Raw genomic sequence first — 14,580 nt, forward strand, 5'->3', positions numbered from 1 at the left:
TTTGGTAAAATATAAACTAATTTGACAAAAATAAATGTCAAAAAAATATTTTTGAATTTTTAAAAATAATTTCTACCCACCAATGATAAAATTACGTAAAATTGATAAATCTTTTAGACATTTATTTATGTATTTATTTTGCAAAATTAATTTTTATTATATGTTTGGATGATGATCATGTAATAGGTGGTTGTTAGGCTTTTAATGTGTAATCGATATATTTAATGTATGAAATATTTTTAGTTTTAAATTTTTTAATTTAATAGATTGATTTAATAATGATATCAAAGTTATCGCCATATTTAACTTTTGAAAAAATAGAAACTAATTTAATGGAAATAAAAACAATCACCCATTACAAAATTATCATCCAAACACATAATAAAAATTAAAATGGTAAAATAAATAAATAAATGTTTAAAAAATTTATCAATTTTTTATTATTTTATCTTTAGTGGTTATAAATAATTTTTTAAAATTCAAAATTTTTTATGGACATTTATTTTTATCAAATTAGTTTATATTTTATCAAATAGACGATTTTGCCCTTAAAATTGAGTAATGGTATATTTAATTGTTTTTATTTGGAACAAGATTCAAAATTCAAGGTTAAATGTGCTACAATTGAAAAGTGAAGTACCAAAGTGGCAGAAGACCCCAACTATAGAGACCTTAGTGTAATTCACCCTATATTTTATTCATAGTTTTTAATTGATTATTTTTAAGTTTTTTTTTTTAAATCTTTTTTTATAACTTAATTAATGTATTGTTTTGTTCTATTATTAGTTACAGTGAAGTGTTATTATTTAAACTATCTAATTCTATTTTTGTAGTATATTTAATACTCACATAATTTTATTGGTGAGATAGAGAAATCAAACTCTAATACTAATTTAAACACCGAATGAAATAAAATACTTTTCAAAAATAAAATAAAAATTTAAATTTTTTTATAATAAAATATTAATTAGTGTACATATATTTGTATATATTTATATATTTTAAATTAAATAAATTTTAATTAAATATTTTAAAATTTTAATAGATTTAATTAATAATTTAAGAAACAAATAGATTTAATTTATATACTAATAGTTTAGAAATAAAAATAAAAATAAAAAGTGTGAGAAACAAAGCCCTAGAGGTAGGAGTAGCAGCAGCAAGCAAATCAGCGGCTAAGGGTATAATTTTGGCCCAACTCGGCCTGACCCATGTCGGGCCTTACGGGCTCCTGCCAAAAAATTGGGCAGGGCCGAGCTGGCCTACGGGCCAAAAAACTAGGCCTAGGCCCAAGTCCGGGGGTATTCGAGCTATGTGCGGGCCAGTGGGCCGGGCATACCACGGGCCAAAAAACTAGGCCTAGGCCCAAGCCTAGGCCCAGGCCCAGGCCCAGGGGTATTCGGGCTATGGGCGGGCCAATAGGCCTGGCCTAAACAATTTTTAAAAATTTTTTCTACCAAAATTTTATTATTTTTCATTAAAAATAACACTGGGCCTCGGGTGGACCGGGCGGGTCGAGCCTCGGGTAGGGCTTGGGCCTAAACGGGCCTTAACGGAAAGGGCCTATCTCGGGCCGCGAGCGGACTTCGGACCACCAACGGGCTGCGAGCCAAAATTACAGCCCTATCGGTGGCAGTGGAAGCGGCGAGGGAGGCTGAGAACAACCAGATGAGCGTAGGGTTTGGAAACTTGCTTGATCTTGAGTTTGGGCTTGCCCTCTGTTGATCTAAAACTATGGCCATCTCTTTCATTTCCTTACATTTATATATACAAAAGTAAATAATAATTTGATTTAAAGTATTAAAATGAATACAAACATTAGTGGATGAAAGGGTAAATGATATGCGATTAATTTGATTTTTTACAGATATGTTCTACGTGATCTATTCTAAAATGTGAATAGTTCAAATTATCTAAATAAATCCCAAAATAAATCTATTTAGATGCACAACAGTGACTGCTGTGCGGATGCGGTCACCCCAATCCATGTATTTTGGTCTCAAAATATAGCCCCAAATGGCCGAGTTTAGTGCCTCAATGGGCTCTAACGATGGATCATTAAAATGTTTGGTTTTTTTTAAAAAAAAAAAAAAAAATCAAAATAAAAAAATTAGATTGCTTTTTAAATTAATTTCCCAAATGGTCAAAACGGATTTGTAAATATGTTTTCAAATACGTATTTTACAAATACGCTTTTTCATTCAAAACGTATTTTGTAGATGAAAAATAAAGTAAAATTTCATTAAGAAAACGTATTTTGTAAATAGAAAACATATTTACAAAATACATTTTCAACATAACTTTTTTTTAAATACTTCAAAAAAAAAAAAAAACTGAAATCATAAGTTTTTTTTTCTTATAAAATACGTTTCCATAATAATTTGTGAAAATGTATTTACAAAATACATTTTCATCATAATTTAAAAAAAAAAATTAAATTGTGTTGAAATGATAAAAGTATTTTGTAAACACGTTTTCAATATAAAAAAACTTATTCTATTTTTTTACAAATGCAAAGCGTTAAAAAATGGGGTATTTTTTTTAAGGTCCCTGATATTATGATTTTACAATATAAAGGACATCAAATATTTTCATGATGTCTAAGGTCCCTTAACATCAATCCAGAGAAAATTCAAGTCAGAGAAAATTGATCCAGAGAAATTTTCCTTAGCCTTTCATGGACTCTAGAAATTTCTCTGCCGTGGGTTTGATCCTCCACCATTGTTGCTATTGTTGTTACCATCTCCACAGCCACTCGAATCTCAGATCTAATATGAGAAACTGGGCAATGCGTTTAGGTGAAAAGAAGTTGCCTGTGTCTAAGAATACAACTTTCCCCATTTTCGCAACATTTGAGGCAGCTTGTAGGCAAACCTAAACAATTATAAGATTTTGTATCATCGATACTGTAGTGGTGATCACAGGTAGGCCAAGCAAGCATACAATAATAATTTAATGATAGAAAAACTAATAACATCTTAATCACAAAACTCAGAAGCACATTTAATCAAAACTAACTAGGAAAGTTTGGATAACTTCAGTTGCGAGTGAATGGATTCATGCCTGTGTTTTACAAGATGACGACGGACACCAGAGAATTTCTCTGGATTTAAAACCAGAGAAATTTTCTGCATCACCAAAAAAAAAAAAAAAAAAACAACAACAACAACAACCCAGAGAAATTCTGTTTTTGGTCTTTGAAATTTCTCTGGACACTTCAACCCAGAGAAATTCAATTGGGTTGATCCAGAGCAACTGTGGGGGGCCGACTGGAACGGGGCCGAGGTGGTGAGTGACGGCGAAGTTCTTCGATGGGAACTTCTTCGGTGGAGTTTTGTTTCCCATCTGCAGAACAATTAGATACGAAACAAGTGCGATTGGTCTTCGATCGAGTCGGGAGAATGAGGGATTTGGAGATGGAAGAAGAGGTTGGAGAGGAGGAGACAGAAATCGATCGATGCAAAGAAAGAGAGAAGTTGGTGTGGGTTCGGTGAGAGCTGAGAGGAGAAGAAAGAGTGTGAGAGAGAGCTGTCGAAGCCATTGATGTCTGAGCAGAGAAGAGAGAGAGAGAGAGAGAGAGATGAGAGACAAAGTCAATTTTCTCCGATATATGTTTAGGGACCTTAGACATCAAAAAATAATTTTGTGGATCTCTTCCATTACAAAAAGTGGGAGAGGGACCCTAGACCGATTTTCCCTTAAAAAAAACTAAGTTAAAAGCATGTTTTTAATATTAAAAAAAATTATATTGAAAAAGAGACAAACCACGCAAGTGACAGCCAGGGATTTAAAAAAAAAGACTTTCTTGTAGGTTTTACTAATGCTGGGTTTGGTTGGGGGATTTAGAACGGGATTTAGAAAAGAAATAAAAAATGTAGGTGAAATACGAATAAAATATACTTACATTTTACCTAATTTCACACATTTCCCCCTTTTCCTTTCCAAATCCCTTCCCAAATCTCCCAACCAAACCCATCATAAGTAGACTTGTTGTTCAATAAGTCTTATGATAATTAATGACGTATTTTATTATACACTATTAAAAAAAGTCATTAATTATTAAATTTCAGCGATAATTTAAAAATTGTCACAAAAATATCACTAATTATAAGTTTTAACGACAGTTTAAAAAAATTGTGACAAAAAAATCACTAATTTTCAACTTTCAGCAACAGTTTAAAAAATTCGTTACAGAAAAAGTCACAAATTATAAGTTTGAATGATCATTCCATTTGTACGGGGAGCAAATATTCAGGCGAGCCCGCACTCCTTTCTTCCAGGCCCCGCTTCTATCCGGTCACCTGCGAGCAAATAACGGTGAGCTACCCGGCGGTGTGTGCCCGGAAAAACCCTCCGACGATCAAGTTAGCGCACACCTTAGGATAGAGAGAAAGAGGGGAGTGTTTGAGTGTAAGAATTTCCTTACAAAGTGTTCCTGTATCGCGTATGGGGGCCGCAGACATGCTTATATACCCTTCTACGCCCCAAATCTACTCCCGTTGGTCTCTCGACACGTGGCTCTGTTATCCCATCTGTCAGCACAAATCTTGCTATACGTCACCTAACCCAACTGCCAGCCCACTCTGCTAGGAGCACGGCAGCCGGGCAACATTATCTCGGCTATCAACGGCCATACTGAACATGCCCAAGTGCAGTTGATGTCGTAGTTTCCTACTACCGGGCTTAATTCCAGCCGTGCTCAACTGTATTTCGGCGAAGCTGAGTTGGAGATTGGTAACGCCGGTCAGCCAAAGACCTTCTCGGCCAAGCTCCAAGCACAGGCCTTCCTACCGGGTTAAGGTGCGTGCATTACAACCTTGCAACGCGTGAGCCGGGGAGCCTCATCTAGGCTGTTCCTCCACCTGTCCGGCCTTCGCGGAACCGAGATCATATAACTCGGTTCCACGTGGGCTTTGCCATTACCGAGCAATATCACGACCTGATCTTGAAGCCCAATACCTCGGCCCAAATCTTGTTCGGCTAACGTCACGGCCCAATCTCAGATCATAAATCTCCCTCTCACCATTTATTAAAATCGTGACAAAAAAGTCATTGATTGTCAATTTTTAAAGACAAAAAATATCATAAAAAATTATTTTTAATGACGATTGTACTGGAATTTATTTTTAATAGAACTTGATAACAATTAAATTCAACTATTACGACCTATTGGTAATTTATAAAAAAATATGTGTATAATGGTAATAAGATGCAACACACACAAAAAAAAAAAAAAAAAAAAAACACGTGTTTTTAATATAAATAAAAAATTATGTTGAAAGAAGATACTCTTTTTATTTTTAATTTTTAAATTATATTGAAAGGATATGTTGTAAAAAATATCTCGTACTTACAAAATAAACTTTCATTAATTATTTTAAAAAATAAAAATGTATTTAGGAAATTTTTCTCCATGGCCTCTCCTTCTCTGTCTTCCTCCATGGCCTTTGGGAACTCCTTCTCTGTCTTCCTCCATGGCCTCTTCTTCTTCTTCTAATTTCCCCTCGTCATGGGTTTCGTCCTCATCAGATGACAAATCTTCCACATCGCCAGCGAAATTTTTCTCATTTCCATTCTCATTAAACCGCGATCGGAGGAGTGCTTGCTTGAAAGATTTTGCTGATTCTTTATTGCCCTCACTAATTTCCATGTGAGCTCTAGTTGTGCTTACCTCGATTTCATTAGGGCTTCCTTCTTCCAGTTGATTAGCACTGCTGCTATCTACCCCTGTTTCGGTTTCCACCAACAGGGGCTCATTCATGGTTTCATCAGCTTGAACGATGGTGCTCTTGATCTTTTTTGTGCTTCGGATTCTTTGAATGCAATTTTAGTCTTAAAAAAAAAAAAATCATCGGTTGTTTTGTCGATAATTTGAGTTATAACTCCCTGATGCAAAAAAAAAAAAAAAAACCCACATTGTTGTTGATATTATTATTATTATCATCATCATTTATTTGCTTTCACTACAATTTATATATTTTGTTTTATAAGGAAGATAATCCAAGGATATGTGATTAAACATGTGTATGTCAAAGCAAAAAAAAAAAAAAAAAAAATACACACACACACTCTAATTTCATTGATAAAAGAAGTAAGGACTCAACAATCTGACATGAATAAATAAAAAATAAAAAGTCATAGGACTTCAAGAACCAATACAACAGATAAAATATAAAAATTACAAATATAATTTTATCTTTAATAAGAAAAAAATGAATGACAAAAGAGAGGGAGAGACCTTGGATTTTTGAAGAAAGCCATTGGGATCAATTGTCACTGTCCAAGGAAGTCGCCAACCTGGAACAAACCATGTCTTAGATATAGAACCAAGTGTGAATAAAATGTGATGGATTTATGGATTGGAAAATTTAGTCAAAATCTCTCTATTGGATCCTTATTTGGTGAAAATGACGATCTAATTTATGTTGATTCATAAACTCCTTAACGAAAAAATGCATAATTAAGTAAGGATAGAGTAAAATATTTGTTTTTTTTTTCTTTTTTCCCTTAGATAATATTGCCTGAGTAATATGTTATTGTAAACTAAAGTAAGATGTTACAGTGAGACATAATAATATGTTATTGTCAAATAGAATAACATGTTACTGTTTACATTAATTCCGAAGTTCATAAATTTTTTTTGGTCAACAAAGAATCTGATAGATCTTAATAAGAAAATTCTAAAATTATCAATTTTTATTAAAAACAAACTTTTAGATAAAAAATTATATTATTTTAAAATTTAATATTTTGATAATAATAGTTGTACGAGCAAGAAATAATCTTCTCGTATAATCCTGTTGATCAAGTCCGCGCTCCTCCAAACGTCGTCGCTTTACTCCTTGAAAACACAAACGTGAGCTATCCGGCGGGTGTGTGCCGGATACCTCTCCGATGCCTAAGTCAGCAAAATAAACAAATAGACAAAAGCTCTGTGTATTCGTGAATCAAAGTTGTGTTAGCTCTCAATAGGTGATATTGTGAGCTTTTATAAGTTCCGTGTGGTACAATCCAAGTAGAACTCTTACTACTCCATGTAGAGTCCTCCTAGGAACCACCTTTCTGAAAGATAATGCTTATCCTTCAACACCCCCCTCACTGCTTAAACCAAGTGAGATGGTTCTACCACGGTTGGATGTCAATACGACCGAGATGACATGGTCAGGCTAAAACCGCAGATTAGACCAAGTTTCCACTAGCTCGGTTCTTCCTTTCACTGCGTGTACCTCGGTTTGACATATTCCAACTGTGTTGTCTGAGACCGGACTGATCACATCGAACTTGGACCGAGCTAACCAATAGCAAAGTTCTGAGGAAAGCTCAACATACTTCGGCCCAACATAGTATGACCGAGCTAACTATCACCGCACCGACCGTGGTGACCGAGCTAACCACCAAGCTCCTTCGGACCGGGCTATCTACAAGGCCCCTTTTACTCAGCCCTTCTTACTATGGCCCACAGAATGACTCATTACCCAGCTCGGCCCAATTTCCACAGAAATTACCCTCTCAATAATATGTGTTGGACTTTTGAAGAAAAACTTTTAATATTTATCCTTATCCTTAATATATCAAAATTTTATTATGGAAAATTTTTAATCAAATACCCTTTATGAATTCACAGATTCAATGCGTTGAAGTGGAGAAATAATTTGTTCACCGAAAATAAACAATTCACAGTCTTTCATTAGTGAATGAGTGAGATGGTCCTACCTTTTACTTTCAAAAGGAACAAATCAATGAAAAGTGTAATCTTTTTTTTTTTAGAGTTGTTAAAAATAATTTTTAAATTTTTAAACCATTTTTTTTTTATATTTTTAGTGATTTTTTAAAATATTTTAATATATTTTTTTAACTTTTAGATCGACTTAATCTTAATATATTTAAAAAATATAAAATTTATACAAAAATCTTAAAAAAATTCATTGAATACGATAAAATATGAAAATGTATAAAATTTTTATATTTTTTATTTGATGATTTTTTATAATTTTTTATTTTCACAAATATTACACATTTTAAGTGTATCTAAAAGTAAAAAATTTACATAAAATATTTAAAAATTTACTAAAAATAAAAAAACACAAAAAAATCAAATATTTAATTTTCATAAAAATAGAAATAACCAAACTTGGTGAATTCAAATTCTAATGTCAAACTACTTATTATTGAGAATAACTTGTCTCGAGTTGAAATTTTGATTAAATTAGACAATTTAAATCTCTTACTGATAAGAGTTACTAAACAGAAGTCTCTTATCAAAAAGAATTAATAAAATGATAGTTAGATCAGACAATTGAGATCTTTATTGATAAGAGATGATTCATTAACTCTTACAGATGAAAGATCTTAATTTTCTAATTCAGTTGAATTTTCAATTAAAAACAAGCCATACTCTTATTATTATCGGTGATGTGAGTTGTCGAGCTATTTTTCAGTTCAAAGAAATAAAATAGGAATTCAAATTTGCTTCTCCATGCATGCCTTATCGTGCAAAGAACCATTGGTGGGTCCCCACTTGTCCATCATTTCCATTGCATGGAACCAAAATTAACGCCCCGTTTCGGCACTTATCTCATTTTTATCAAATTAATTATTTTTATTGTTTCCTATCTAAAAAAAAAAAAATTTATTTTTATTGTTTAGTTAAAATGGTGAATGAATTATTAAATTTTATTTTTATTAAATTAGTTATTAAAATTAGTCATTTTAATTTTGGTAATTTTGCTTCAACAAATGTAAATAGTGATTTCACTTAATCAAACATTAAAAAAATATTACTTTTCATATTTTGAAATTAATTGTGTTGAATTTATAAAAAATAATTCTAAATTAAAAAAGAATAGAAATAATATTTAAATAATATAGAAAAAGAATAGAAAGTTTGTTGGAGAATATATTTAAAAAGGTGTATAACCAAAATATAATAACAAAAAATAACTTTTAAGTCAAAAATAATAAAATTTTAATTGGTTTAATGGAGATGCTCTTGGATTTATAGTTAAAAAAATATTAAAAATCATCATATTTTAAAATATTTTTTTTATAAAAAATTAAAATAATTAATTTTTAAATGGGACCTAAATGTCGCGTCTTGACGGTGTCTATTTGACCGATATGTTCGCTGGATATGTAGGGAAGGGGGTTATATATATGAGAGGGCGTTTCGAGTTTATTTTGATGATTCAAACTATTTATATTGTAAGATTTATTGAATAAATTATTTATAAAAAAAAAATCAAAGTTATCGGATATTTGTAACCCTATAATAACGGATATTTGTAATATTATAATACGGTCACATTTTTTTTTTGGGTAAAAAAATAAATGGGTATCACAATTTTAATAAGAATTTTTAAAAATAATTAGAACCTGATCATCGGGTTACGAATGTCATATTAACCTCATTGTTTTTTATATAGATGATATGTTCAATAAACTCTATAATATGAATGGTTTGGATAATCAAAATAGACTCGGAAGAAGCCTTCTACGAGCCTCACAACAGTGATTGTAAGTCACAGCAGCAAACTTGGATCCAAATATGTGGGATAATATATACATCTCTTTTGGGGTGTGTACTATATGCAAGTTATGACATTTATAGTGATGATATTATAAATGCCACAACTAAATCACTTTTAGTTATAATTAAAAAAATAAACACAATGGATTATAATCAAATATCACTTAAGACATAAACAAATACTTTTTTAATAATAACCAAAATATTAATCACAATAAGTTGTAATTAACATCATAATGAATTATAACCAAGAGTTATAACTAAATATTACTTAAAAAAGATTTAATCAAAGACCTATTCCGTCACAATCAAAATAAAAATGATAAGAAATCATAAATTTCCAAGTCACTACTAATACTACAATAAATCATAACCATGGACATATAGTACATATCTTTCTTGAGATATAAATTTTTTTAGAATAAGGATATTTTAGTAATAATGGTGTATGCTGGACTTTTGAAGGGAAACATTTTGTATTTGTATTTAATGCATTCAAGTTTTATTATGAGAGAGTTTTAACCAAATTCTCCCACTTTAAACTAATACCATACAATATTATTTTTAAAAAATTACAATAAATCTAAAAAATTTGACATAATTATATTAATCTTCTTTTTAATAATAGTAAAACAAGGAAACTAATGAAAGCAATGTATGAGTACATGCATAATTAAAAATAAAATATATATTTCAATATAAAAGATAATATAATATTATTTTTCATTTATATTATTAACGTTATGATTGATTATACAAGCTCAAAATGTTATATGAATTTAAACTTTTAAATAATTATAGTATAATTATATTAAACTTATAAACTCACTCTTATAAACTTATCATATTTTCTTAAACCTCAAGGATGTTAGTGTAACTTACGTCGCCCCCCCCCCCCCCCCCAGCCATAGCTAACCCAATGCCAATAATAATAAAAAAATAATAGTAATAATAAAATGGAACATATATTTTTAAATCCCTCTTCACTTATTTATGTTTCACTTAATTCAAATTATTTTCTTATATTTCAATAAGTTTTATAAGTGACATACTTATTAAAATACTCCTAATAATAAATAGGGTGAAGCGTGCATTAATGGTTACATTGACAATGTGAATGTTCCGTGATGTGAACAATCACATTGTCAATGTGAACATTTCACACGTTAATGTGAATATCTACACTGGCAATGTGAACACTCACACTGTCAAATATGAATGTTCACATTACCAAATTGCTAAGGGTTCAAAAAATATTTGTAAGGGTAAAATTGTCTATAAAATACTTTAAATATAATAATTAGAATTTGATCGATCAAATATCTAAATAATAAGACTTATCAAAATACAAAAATATATTATGAATTAATTAAGATACAAATACTTGAAAGAGAATTTTCTAGTAAATTTCCATTATTTTTATTAAGAAGAGGTTAACACCAATAAAATATTTTTTACATATGCAAAAAAAAAGTATAATAAATAACATGTAATTTTTTTATCAATCAAATATTTTGTACATTATGCGTAAAAAATGTATAAATAATATGTAATTTTTTGACATATTTTGTAAAGATGCACGTTAATGAATTTTTTAAATAAATTATCCACCATATATAATTACTGTAACTTGATTGAGGGAAATTAATTAATATTCCCGGAGTACTACGTGTCTATACTTCTTAATTAATCATCATTTAATATGTCCCCTCATGTTCTCCAATCACCCAACACAATACTCCATCTATCCACCTTCTATGGAATACCACGTGTCCATACTTTGGGATTGTTAGTAATGGGCGCCCATGTGGCATGACCATTTGAATTTGAATTTGGAATCCTATCCAAATAGGTTTTGAAATTGAATTCAAACCTATTTAGGATAACCACTCAAGATACAGATATTATCAGTTTTAACTGATATGGATAGATATAATAATATATTATATATCTGATATATGGTTATGGGTAATCAAGAGAGAAACAACGTATGATCTGTTTCTACCCATATACTGGCTCTCTCCCAAAATAACGATCAAAGCCATTTGCACTGTGGTTTGTGTGGGTGATATTCAATATTGTAATATCACTTCACTGCTGAGTTGATTGACTAGATTCAGGAAGCACGTGATTTATCCACGAGGTTTTAGATCAAAAAAGGTATGATCTAAACATTTTATTCCGCTGCATGTTTTATACTTTGATTTACAGGGATTATTGAATGATTACCCATTGATTGATGTTGGTGCCAAAATCATTCATTTATTACCATCAATGGTGTAGCTTCGGGTGGAGGGGTCACTGCTGTTAGCCCCTCACTGTTGTGTCTGTTGTGCGGATAAAAGTGGCGTCGTTTCATGTGCTTTTGGTTCAACTTGTATTATTTGGTTTGCAATTCTACTACAAACCCCCAGTGAAACATGATCCCCAGGACCCCCAATGAGCTAGCAACAGATGTGGAAGAAGAGCATATACATGCACGCGCACGCAGCTATGAGAAAAAAAGAAAAATAAAAATAAAAGATGGATATAGCAGGAGACCAAACCAAAATCCCATATTTCCACCTTTCCTTGTCTGTCCTCCCCTGTCACCGCCATAGCTCTCCGCCGTCCTTTTCCTCTACCGTAGCTCTTCACTGTCGACGACCATAGCTCTCTGGAAACTTTGGTTGTCCTCTGTCTCTCGCTGAGCTAGATGTACTTTGGCTGTGTCTTTGTCTGTCGCTGTCTTCAATCTTTGGTCGTGTCTCTGTGTCTTCCTTTCCGTCTCAGTCTCAGTTTCACATGTACTTTGGATCTACAGTTTATGAGCTAAACCTTTTCCCCCAGCTCTCTATCCGTATCAGTTATGGATTGCTTAGTAATGTAAGCCATTATGTACAAACAATTTTAAGTAAGAGATGTGCATTACATACAATTTTAACTGATCAGACTTACATAAGAGATGTGCATTTTTTTAAATGTGTTCTGTGTACATTTTATATACATCCATGTTATTTTTTACAATATATAAGTAAACTTGAATATATGATGATTTGGGAATTTTGATGCTTTTGAATAGATATTTGATGCTTTTGAATAGATTTTTGATGTGTTTGGGCATTGTGTTATATAATCAGTCTAAAATCATTCTATTGTTATTTCATTATGCAAAGTGGAAGAATGGAGATTGATTCAAATGTTGGTGACAATCCTTCAGTAAATGAAGGTGAAGAAATTGAAGAACCTAAGAAGGGTATGTGTTTTAGCTCAAGGGAAGAAGTGTACACATTTTATGGCAAATATGCTAAACATGTTGGATTTTCTATAGCTCATAGAGCACAACATTTTGGAGATGATGTGCAATTAAATAACTTTGCAATTGAATGTTCTCGAGCGGGGGAGAGAAAAAAGAAATTAGAAGTCAACCCTCTGAAGCCATCTTTGTCCATAAAAATTGGTTGCAAAGCAAGGGTACGAGGTAGTGTACAAAAGGATGGGAGATATAAACTAACCACAGTTAACCTTGACTATAATCATGATTTGATTCCCACCAACTTACGTCATTTTGCAATGAATAAGAAAATTCTTACTCCACAATTATAGGCAAGCACCATTCAACAAAACCACTACAATCATTACAAGAGTAGAATAACTTGTTTTTGTTTCGATTGGTCTTAGAAATTCGAATAGTGGCCTTTTTATTACATCTATGACAATTTTTGTTGACGTATGTCAACCAATTTGAGCTACTACTATTGGAACTTGAACTTGAAATCTGCAAAAAGGGAGAACCAACAAGTTATAAAGGTCAATAAAATAAGAAAAACTAGAATGTTCAGATGAAAGAGTGGTAATTGAATTATAGGTGCAACAGTTGTGGAACAGTTGTGGTAATGTCTAACTTTGCTAAACATTCCTAAACATTCCCTAAACATTCCCTTTGGAACAGTTGTGGTAATGTCTAACATTCCTAAGAACACTAGAATGAAGCAGGTTTTCATACGTTAACAAAAATGTGCTGAAATAATTAAAGAACACTAGTAATGTCTTACTACTTCATGCTTCAACTTTAGAGAAGTAGTTACATTTCTATTTTTATAAATGTGCTGGAATAATTAAAGTTCAATTTTGATATGTAAGGGTGATTGTCAATGATTGCTTGTCTAAAATTTTCAATTTTAAGTCATTGGCAATTTTGATGCGGCCTAGGTAAGAGAAAAAATGGTACCACTTGAGTGGAGAACATTATGAGATTTTTTTTTTTTTTATACCAGTTATACAATCACCAAGAATTAGATCGTTATGATAACGGTTCAACTTAATTGTCAATAGTTTTTTATGAGAACATGAAGAGACTTTACCCTTTGTTATGCAATCATACCACAACCTACATAATTGTTAATTAGATGGGAAACTTACACACAAAGGACAAGCAAACCAAAAACGTTAGTAAATGGAACAACAGTCCATTACAAATGAAGAGGATTTTCAACCAGCACATGAACCAAGATCAGGAATGGATGAATTTCATAATGAAGTAGGTTTTCATAATTTCATAATCAAGCAGATTTTCATAATTTTGCAAGGTAAAACTCCAAATCAAAAGGCCAAACTCAATTCCCAAATCAAAAGGCTAAATTCAAGTCCCAAATCAAAAGGCCAAACTCCAACTTTCAATTTGTTTATCAAATTGTCAAAAGTCCTAAATCCAAACATTCAATCCAATTGTTTATCCCAAGCCTTCATATATACAATATACACAAATATATATACACAGATATAGACATAGATACAAATATATATATATACGCAGATATATATATATATATATATATACAGATATACCTCTTAACGATGAGAGGGAAAGAGACATAGGGAGAGTTGGGGGTAAAGCACAGACAGAGTCGAGAGTTTTACCTCTTAATCGTCCTTCGTCGGATGAAAGAGGAAGAGAGACAGAGAGAGTCAGGAGTCCGGCGTCGGAGTCAACGAAAGGAGGGAGTCGGGAGTCGGGTGTCGGAGTGAAGAGTGGGAGCTGTCGCCGGCTCGACAGTCGGGAGTCAAGGGAAGGA

Source organism: Camellia sinensis, chromosome 3 (genome assembly GCF_055761805.1).
Source record: "Camellia sinensis isolate YWXY chromosome 3, ASM5576180v1, whole genome shotgun sequence".
NCBI lineage: Eukaryota > Viridiplantae > Streptophyta > Magnoliopsida > Ericales > Theaceae > Camellia > Camellia sinensis.